The 8496-nt window shown below is 43.1% G+C and overlaps 6 non-coding genes across 6 annotated transcripts; all 6 read left to right on the top strand.

Moving 5' to 3' along the window:
• The first annotated feature begins 1152 nt into the window (after window positions 1–1152).
• On the top strand, window positions 1153–1242 carry trnar-ucu (transfer RNA arginine (anticodon UCU)). Its single transcript is given in 2 exon segments — window positions 1153–1189; window positions 1207–1242. It is a non-coding gene; the product is annotated as a tRNA-Arg (tRNA).
• Window positions 1243–2041: 799 nt separating this feature from the next.
• On the top strand, window positions 2042–2115 carry trnat-ugu (transfer RNA threonine (anticodon UGU)). The gene has a single exon. It is a non-coding gene; the product is annotated as a tRNA-Thr (tRNA).
• A 2024-nt stretch (window positions 2116–4139) lies between these two features.
• trnat-ugu (transfer RNA threonine (anticodon UGU)) lies at window positions 4140–4213 on the top strand. The gene has a single exon. It is a non-coding gene; the product is annotated as a tRNA-Thr (tRNA).
• A 1136-nt stretch (window positions 4214–5349) lies between these two features.
• Window positions 5350–5439, top strand: trnar-ucu (transfer RNA arginine (anticodon UCU)). The gene is given in 2 exon segments: window positions 5350–5386; window positions 5404–5439. It is a non-coding gene; the product is annotated as a tRNA-Arg (tRNA).
• Window positions 5440–6785: 1346 nt separating this feature from the next.
• On the top strand, window positions 6786–6859 carry trnat-ugu (transfer RNA threonine (anticodon UGU)). Its single transcript has one exon. It is a non-coding gene; the product is annotated as a tRNA-Thr (tRNA).
• Window positions 6860–7995: 1136 nt separating this feature from the next.
• Window positions 7996–8085, top strand: trnar-ucu (transfer RNA arginine (anticodon UCU)). The gene is given in 2 exon segments: window positions 7996–8032; window positions 8050–8085. It is a non-coding gene; the product is annotated as a tRNA-Arg (tRNA).
• The last annotated feature ends 411 nt before the right edge of the window (window positions 8086–8496 follow it).

The raw sequence follows: 8496 nt of genomic DNA, 5'->3' as shown, positions 1-8496 counted from the left end.
AAGGCCCAGCAGTGCCTGGTACAGCCCTCTTCTCTTATTGCAAGAGCCATGCCTTTGTCACAACAGGAGATGAAACACCAGCAAGCCTAGATTGGGTCTGTGTCACATTGGATGGTGACTTCCAATAACAGCTTGTGGAAACTGGTCCAGCCATATCTGTTTGCTTTCACAAGCGTGTTGCATGTAGATATCAGCTGCTGTCAACAAAAAAGCACCTGTTTACAAAACAGACCTCTTCTGTAATTGCAACCTAAACAATCAGGGGGAAAATGGAGATGCCATGCCAGGAAGCTAAATTGTCCATCAAGCAAAGGAGAAGTCTGGGGTTTGAATCTCTTCAGAGCCTGATATAAGACTCTTGTTTCTACAAGAGCCATGCCTTTGTTACAACCGGAGATGAAACACCACACAAGCAAGCCAAGATTGGGTCTGTGTCACATTGGATGGTGAATTCTAGGCTTGACATTGATTCTATTAAAAGCTTGTGGGTTCAGGTCCTGCCAAAGATCCTTTATTGATACATTTGTGTTGCATGTAGATTTCAGTTGCTATCAACAGAAAAGCACCTGTTTAATAAACCGGAACAGGCAAGTACTGGGCCGTCCTTGAATTTGGAAGAACCTGAGATGAAACACCGTAGCAGCATGCCAGCTTGGGCGCTGTGGCACAATAGATAGAGCACTGAACTTCTAGACTCAGCACTGGAAACATCACCTGTCTACAATACAGGAACTCTTCTGTAATTGCAACCTTTAGAAACTGGGGGAAAATGGAGATGCCAGGAAGCTAAATGTTCTGTCAAGCAAAGGAGAAATCTAGGTTTTGAATCTCCAGTGCCTGATACAAGACTCGTTTTTTTTTTCTACAAGAGATATACCTTTCTTATAGCCTGAGATGAAACACTGCACACGCAAGCCAATCTGGGTTCTGTGGCACACTTGATGGTGAATTCTAGGCGTGGCATTGATACTATTAAAAGATTGCGGGTTCAGGTCCTGCCAGAGGTATTTTCTTTCAAACGTGTTTTGCATGTAGAATTCAAGTGCTATCAATAGAAAAACACTTGTTTAATAAACAGGATCAGGAAAGCAATATGCCCGCCCTGAATTTTGATGAACCTGAGATGAAACACCAGACTAGTGTACCAGGTTGGGCTCTGTGGCGCAAAGGATAGCGCATTGGACTTCTAAGCTAAGTGTGGGAGCTATTCAAAGGTTGTGGGTTTGAGTCCCACCAGAGTCGTATGCTGTCATGTGTGTGTGGCCTGTTAGCATTTTTCTGAACCATAGAGGGTATCTGAGAAGAATTCCATGGTGAGGAATCCTGTTGAATATGGCAATTCCCTACTCTCCATCTTAGATGGAGTGCTTTGTTGGGCCCAGCTGAAACAAATGACATCACGTTCCAAATGTTTCTACTCATTTGGCCAAAATGAAGCTGAAGCTGTACTAAATTGAAGTTCCTACAAATACCCATGACATGGATTCATGCTGAAATTTGTCCTCACACATCTGAACCCCACACTAGCGTTCTGATTAGCAAAGATTAGAAACATGTCCTCAGAGCAATTGCTATCAACAGAATTTTGCTGATATGTTTGTAGAGACTATGGCTGGAGATCAGATAGTATCTTTGATCTGCCGTGGCTTGTCTGCTGTTTGTATATATATATATATATATATTGAGCTATGTTTGTGGTTTATCATCGGTTGAGGATCCTAGCAAGCCTCCAATCAGTGGTAGGAGCAGCATTCAGACACAAACAACATATATGCATCTACCAAATCAGCATCTGTGTAGGATGCCTATGTCTAGGTGACTTTAGATGGAGCTAAGGTCTTCAAAGGAAGATCTCCATGAACAGGGTTTTTGACCCCTGGTCTAGGCTATCTTTTTCTGAATCTGACACCCCAGAATGTGCATTGCATGGCTGGTTGAGTAGATGCCTTAATATGTCACCTAAGTCTGCATGCCATCGGAGTAAAACTTGGCTTGACTAAGAGTCAACATTCTGTGCAAAAGGATGGGGTGTTGAGGCTGTGGCACTGTGGCTTAGTTGGCTAAAGCACTTGTCTTGTAAACCAGAGAGCCTGGGTTCAAGTCCCAGCAGTGCCTGGTACAGCCCTCTTCTCTTATTGCAAGAGCCATGCCTTTGTCGCAACAGGAGATGAAACACCAGCAAGCCTAGATTGGGTCTGTGTCACATTGGATGGTGACTTCCAATAACAGCTTGTGGAAACTGGTCCAGCCATATCTGTTTGCTTTCACAAGCGTGTTGCATGTAGATGTCAGCTGCTGTCAACAGAAAAGCACTTGTTTACAAAACAGACCTCTTCTGTAATTGCAACCTAAACAATCTGGGGGAAAATGGAGATGCCATGCCAGGAAGCTAAATTGTCCATCAAGCAAAGGAGAAGTCTGGGGTTTGAATCTCTTCAGAGCCTGATATAAGACTCTTGTTTCTACAAGAGCCATGCCTTTGTTACAACCGGAGATGAAACACCACACAAGCAAGCCAAGATTGGGTCTGTGTCACATTGGATGGTGAATTCTAGGCTTGACATTGATTCTATTAAAAGCTTGTGGGTTCAGGTCCTGCCAAAGATCCTTTATTGATACATTTGTGTTGCATGTAGATTTCAGTTGCTATCAACAGAAAAGCACCTGTTTAATAAACCGGAACAGGCAAGTACTGGGCCGTCCTTGAATTTGGAAGAACCTGAGATGAAACACCGTAGCAGCATGCCAGCTTGGGCGCTGTGGCACAATAGATAGAGCACTGAACTTCTAGACTCAGCACTGGAAACATCACCTGTCTACAATACAGGAACTCTTCTGTAATTGCAACCTTTAGAAACTGGGGGAAAATGGAGATGCCAGGAAGCTAAATGTTCTGTTAAGCAAAGGAGAAATCTAGGTTTTGAATCTCCAGTGCCTGATACAAGACTCTTTTTTTTTTTCTACAAGAGATATACCTTTCTTATAGCCTGAGATGAAACACTGCACACGCAAGCCAATCTGGGTTCTGTGGCACACTTGATGGTGAATTCTAGGCGTGGCATTGATACTATTAAAAGATTGCGGGTTCAGGTCCTGCCAGAGGTATTTTCTTTCAAACGTGTTTTGCATGTAGAATTCAAGTGCTATCAATAGAAAAACACTTGTTTAATAAACAGGATCAGGAAAGCAATATGCCCTCCCTGAATTTTGATGAACCTGAGATGAAACACCAGCCTGGTATACCAGGTTGGGCTCTGTGGTGCAAAGGCTAGTGCATTGGCCTTCTAAGCTAAGTGTGGGAGCTATTCAAAGGTTGTGGGTTTGAGTCCCACCAGAGTTGTATGCTGTCATGTGGGTGTGGCCTGTTAGCATTTTTCTGAACCATAGAGGGTATCTGAGAAGAATTCCATGGTGAGGAATCCTGTTGAATATGGCAATTCCCTACTCTCCATCTTAGATGGAGTGCTTTGTTGGGCCCAGCTGAAACAAATGACATCACGTTCCAAATCTTTCTACTCATTTGGCCAAAATGAAGCTGAAGCTGTACTAAATTGAAGTTCCTACAAATACCCATGACATGGATTCATGCTGAAATTTGTCCTCACACATCTGAACCCCACACTAGCGTTCTGATTAGCAAATATTAGAAACATGTCCTCAGAGCAATTGCTATCAACAGAATTTTGCTGATATGTTTGTAGAGACTATGGCTGGAGATCAGATAGTATCTTTGATCTGCCGTGGCTTGTCTGCTGTTTGTATATATATATATATATATATTGAGCTATGTTTGTGGTTTATCATCGGTTGAGGATCCTAGCAAGCCTCCAATCAGTGGTAGGGGCAGCATTCAGACACAAACAACATATATGCATCTGCCAAATCAGCATCTGTGTAGGATGCCTATGTCTAGGTGACTTTAGATGGAGCTAAGGTCTTCAAAGGAAGATCTCCATGAACAGGGTTTTTGACCCCTGGTCTAGGCTATCTTTTTCTGAATCTGACACCCCAGAATGTGCATTGCATGGCTGGTTGAGTAGATGCCTTAATATGTCACCTAAGTCTGCATGCCATCGGAGTAAAACTTGGCTTGACTAAGAGTCAACATTCTGTGCAAAAGGATGGGGTGCTGAGGCTGTGGCACTGTGGCTTAGTTGGCTAAAGCACCTGTCTTGTAAACCGGAGATCCTGGGTTCAAGTCCCAGCAGTGCCTGGTACAGCCCTCTTCTCTTATTGCAAGAGCCATGCCTTTGTCGCAACAGGAGATGAAACACCAGCAAGCCTAGATTGGGTCTGTGTCACATTGGATGGTGACTTCCAATAACAGCTTGTGGAAACTGGTCCAGCCATATCTGTTTGCTTTCACAAGCGTGTTGCATGTAGATATCAGCTGCTGTCAACAGAAAAGCACTTGTTTACAAAACAGACCTCTTCTGTAATTGCAACCTAAACAATCTGGGGGAAAATGGAGATGCCATGCCAGGAAGCTAAATTGTCCATCAAGCAAAGGAGAAGTCTGGGGTTTGAATCTCTTCAGAGCCTGATATAAGACTCTTGTTTCTACAAGAGCCATGCCTTTGTTACAACCGGAGATGAAACACCACACAAGCAAGCCAAGATTGGGTCTGTGTCACATTGGATGGTGAATTCTAGGCTTGACATTGATTCTATTAAAAGCTTGTGGGTTCAGGTCCTGCCAAAGATCCTTTATTGATACATTTGTGTTGCATGTAGATTTCAGTTGCTATCAACAGAAAAGCACCTGTTTAATAAACCGGAACAGGCAAGTACTGGGCCGTCCTTGAATTTGGAAGAACCTGAGATGAAACACCGTAGCAGCATGCCAGCTTGGGCGCTGTGGCACAATAGATAGAGCACTGAACTTCTAGACTCAGCACTGGAAACATCACCTGTCTACAATACAGGAACTCTTCTGTAATTGCAACCTTTAGAAACTGGGGGAAAATGGAGATGCCAGGAAGCTAAATGTTCTGTTAAGCAAAGGAGAAATCTAGGTTTTGAATCTCCAGTGCCTGATACAAGACTCTTTTTTTTTTTTCTACAAGAGATATACCTTTCTTATAGCCTGAGATGAAACACTGCACACGCAAGCCAATCTGGGTTCTGTGGCACACTTGATGGTGAATTCTAGGCGTGGCATTGATACTATTAAAAGATTGCGGGTTCAGGTCCTGCCAGAGGTATTTTCTTTCAAACGTGTTTTGCATGTAGAATTCAAGTGCTATTAATAGAAAAACACTTGTTTAATAAACAGGATCAGGAAAGCGATATGCCCGCCCTGAATTTTGATGAACCTGAGATGAAACACCAGACTGGCATACCAGGTTGGGCTCTGTGGCGCAAAGGATAGCGCATTGGACTTCTAAGCTAAGTGTGGGTGCTATTCAAAGTTTGTGGGTTCGAGTCCCACCAGAGTCGTATGCTGTCATGTGGGTGTGGCCTGTTAGCATTTTTCTGAACCATAGAGGGTATCTGAGAAGAATTCCATGGTGAGGAATCCTGTTGAATATGGCAATTCCCTACTCTCCATCTTAGGTGGAGTGCTTTGTTGGGCCCAGTTGAAACAAATGACATCACGTTCCAAATGTTTCTACTCATTTGGCCAAAATGAAGCTGAAGCTGTACTAAATTGAAGTTCCTACAAATACCCATGACATGGATTCATGCTGAAATTTGTCCTCACAAATCTGAACCCCACACTAGCGTTCTGATTAGCAAAGATTAGAAACATGTCCTCAGAGCAATTGCTATTAACAGAATTTTGCTGATATGTTTGTAGAGACTATGGCTGGAGATCAGATAGTATCTTTGATCTGCCGTGGCTTGTCTGCTGTTTGTATATATATATATATTTATATTGAGCTATGTTTGTGATTTATCATCGGTTGAGGATCCTAGCAAGCCTCCAATCAGTGGTAGGAGTAGCATTCAGACACAAACAACATATATGCATCTACCAAATCAGCATCTGTGTAGGATGCCTATGTCTAGGTGACTTTAGATGGAGCTAAGGTCTTCAAAGGAAGATCTCCATGAACAGGGTTTTTGACCCCTGGTCTAGGCTATCTTTTTCTGAATCTGACACCCCAGAATGTGCATTGCATGGCTGGTTGAGTAGATGCCTTAATATGTCACCTAAGTCTGCATGCCATCGGAGTAAAACTTGGCTTGACTAAGAGTCAACATTCTGTGCAAAAGGAAAAATTTCATGCTGAAATTTGTCCTCACAAATCTGAACCCCACACTAGCGTTCTGATTAGCAAAGATTAGAAACATGTCCTCAGAGCAATTGCTATCAACAGAATTTTGCTGATATGTTTGTAGAGACTATGGCTGGAGATCAGATAGTATCTTTGATCTGCCGTGGCTTGTCTGCTGTTTGTATATATATATATATATTTATATTGAGCTATGTTTGTGATTTATCATCGGTTGAGGATCCTAGCAAGCCTCCAATCAGTGGTAGGAGTAGCATTCAGACACAAACAACATATATGCATCTACCAAATCAGCATCTGTGTAGGATGCCTATGTCTAGGTGACTTTAGATGGAGCTAAGGTCTTCAAAGGAAGATCTCCATGAACAGGGTTTTTGACCCCTGGTCTAGGCTATCTTTTTCTGAATCTGACACCCCAGAATGTGCATTGCATGGCTGGTTGAGTAGATGCCTTAATATGTCACCTAAGTCTGCATGCCATCGGAGTAAAACTTGGCTTGACTAAGAGTCAACATTCTGTGCAAAAGGATGGGGTGCTGAGGCTGTGGCACTGTGGCTTAGTTGGCTAAAGCACCTGTCTTGTAAACTGGAGATCCTGGGTTCAAGTCCCAGCAGTGCCTGGTACAGCCCTCGTCTCTTATTGCAAGAGCCATGCCTTTGTCACAACAGGAGATGAAACACCAGCAAGCCTAGATTGGGTCTGTGTCACATTGGATGGTGACTTCCAATAACAGCTTGTGGAAACTGGTCCAGCCATATCTGTTTGCTTTCACAAGCGTGTTGCATGTAGATGTCAGCTGCTGTCAACAGAAAAGCACTTGTTTACAAAACAGACCTCTTCTGTAATTGCAACCTAAACAATCTGGGGGAAAATGGAGATGCCATGCCAGGAAGCTAAATTGTCCATCAAGCAAAGGAGAAGTCTGGGGTTTGAATCTCTTCAGAGCCTGATATAAGACTCTTGTTTCTACAAGAGCCATGCCTTTGTTACAACCGGAGATGAAACACCACACAAGCAAGCCAAGATTGGGTCTGTGTCACATTGGATGGTGAATTCTAGGCTTGACATTGATTCTATTAAAAGCTTGTGGGTTCAGGTCCTGCCAAAGATCCTTTATTGATACATTTGTGTTGCATGTAGATTTCAGTTGCTATCAACAGAAAAGCACCTGTTTAATAAACCGGAACAGGCAAGTACTGGGCCGTCCTTGAATTTGGAAGAACCTGAGATGAAACACCGTAGCAGCATGCCAGCTTGGGCGCTGTGGCACAATAGATAGAGCACTGAACTTCTAGACTCAGCACTGGAAACATCACCTGTCTACAATACAGGAACTCTTCTGTAATTGCAACCTTTAGAAACTGGGGGAAAATGGAGATGCCAGGAAGCTAAATGTTCTGTTAAGCAAAGGAGAAATCTAGGTTTTGAATCTCCAGTGCCTGATACAAGACTCTTTTTTTTTTTTCTACAAGAGATATACCTTTCTTATAGCCTGAGATGAAACACTGCACACGCAAGCCAATCTGGGTTCTGTGGCACACTTGATGGTGAATTCTAGGCGTGGCATTGATACTATTAAAAGATTGCGGGTTCAGGTCCTGCCAGAGGTATTTTCTTTCAAACGTGTTTTGCATGTAGAATTCAAGTGCTATTAATAGAAAAACACTTGTTTAATAAACAGGATCAGGAAAGCGATATGCCCGCCCTGAATTTTGATGAACCTGAGATGAAACACCAGACTGGCATACCAGGTTGGGCTCTGTGGCGCAAAGGATAGCGCATTGGACTTCTAAGCTAAGTGTGGGTGCTATTCAAAGGTTGTGGGTTCGAGTCCCACCAGAGTCGTATGCTGTCATGTGGGTGTGGCCTGTTAGCATTTTTCTGAACCATAGAGGGTATCTGAGAAGAATTCCATGGTGAGGAATCCTGTTGAATATGGCAATTCCCTACTCTCCATCTTAGGTGGAGTGCTTTGTTGGGCCCAGTTGAAACAAATGACATCACGTTCCAAATGTTTCTACTCATTTGGCCAAAATGAAGCTGAAGCTGTACTAAATTGAAGTTCCTACAAATACCCATGACATGGATTCATGCTGAAATTTGTCCTCACAAATCTGAACCCCACACTAGCGTTCTGATTAGCAAAGATTAGAAACATGTCCTCAGAGCAATTGCTATTAACAGAATTTTGCTGATATGTTTGTAGAGACTATGGCTGGAGATCAGATAGTATCTTTGATCTGCCGTGGCTTGTCT

This window comes from Ictalurus furcatus, chromosome 6 (genome assembly GCF_023375685.1).
Source record: "Ictalurus furcatus strain D&B chromosome 6, Billie_1.0, whole genome shotgun sequence".
In the NCBI taxonomy this organism is placed as follows: Eukaryota; Metazoa; Chordata; class Actinopteri; order Siluriformes; family Ictaluridae; genus Ictalurus; species Ictalurus furcatus.
The sequence above is the reverse complement of the archived record's forward strand: the minus strand, read 5'-3'. Positions and strand labels throughout refer to the sequence as shown.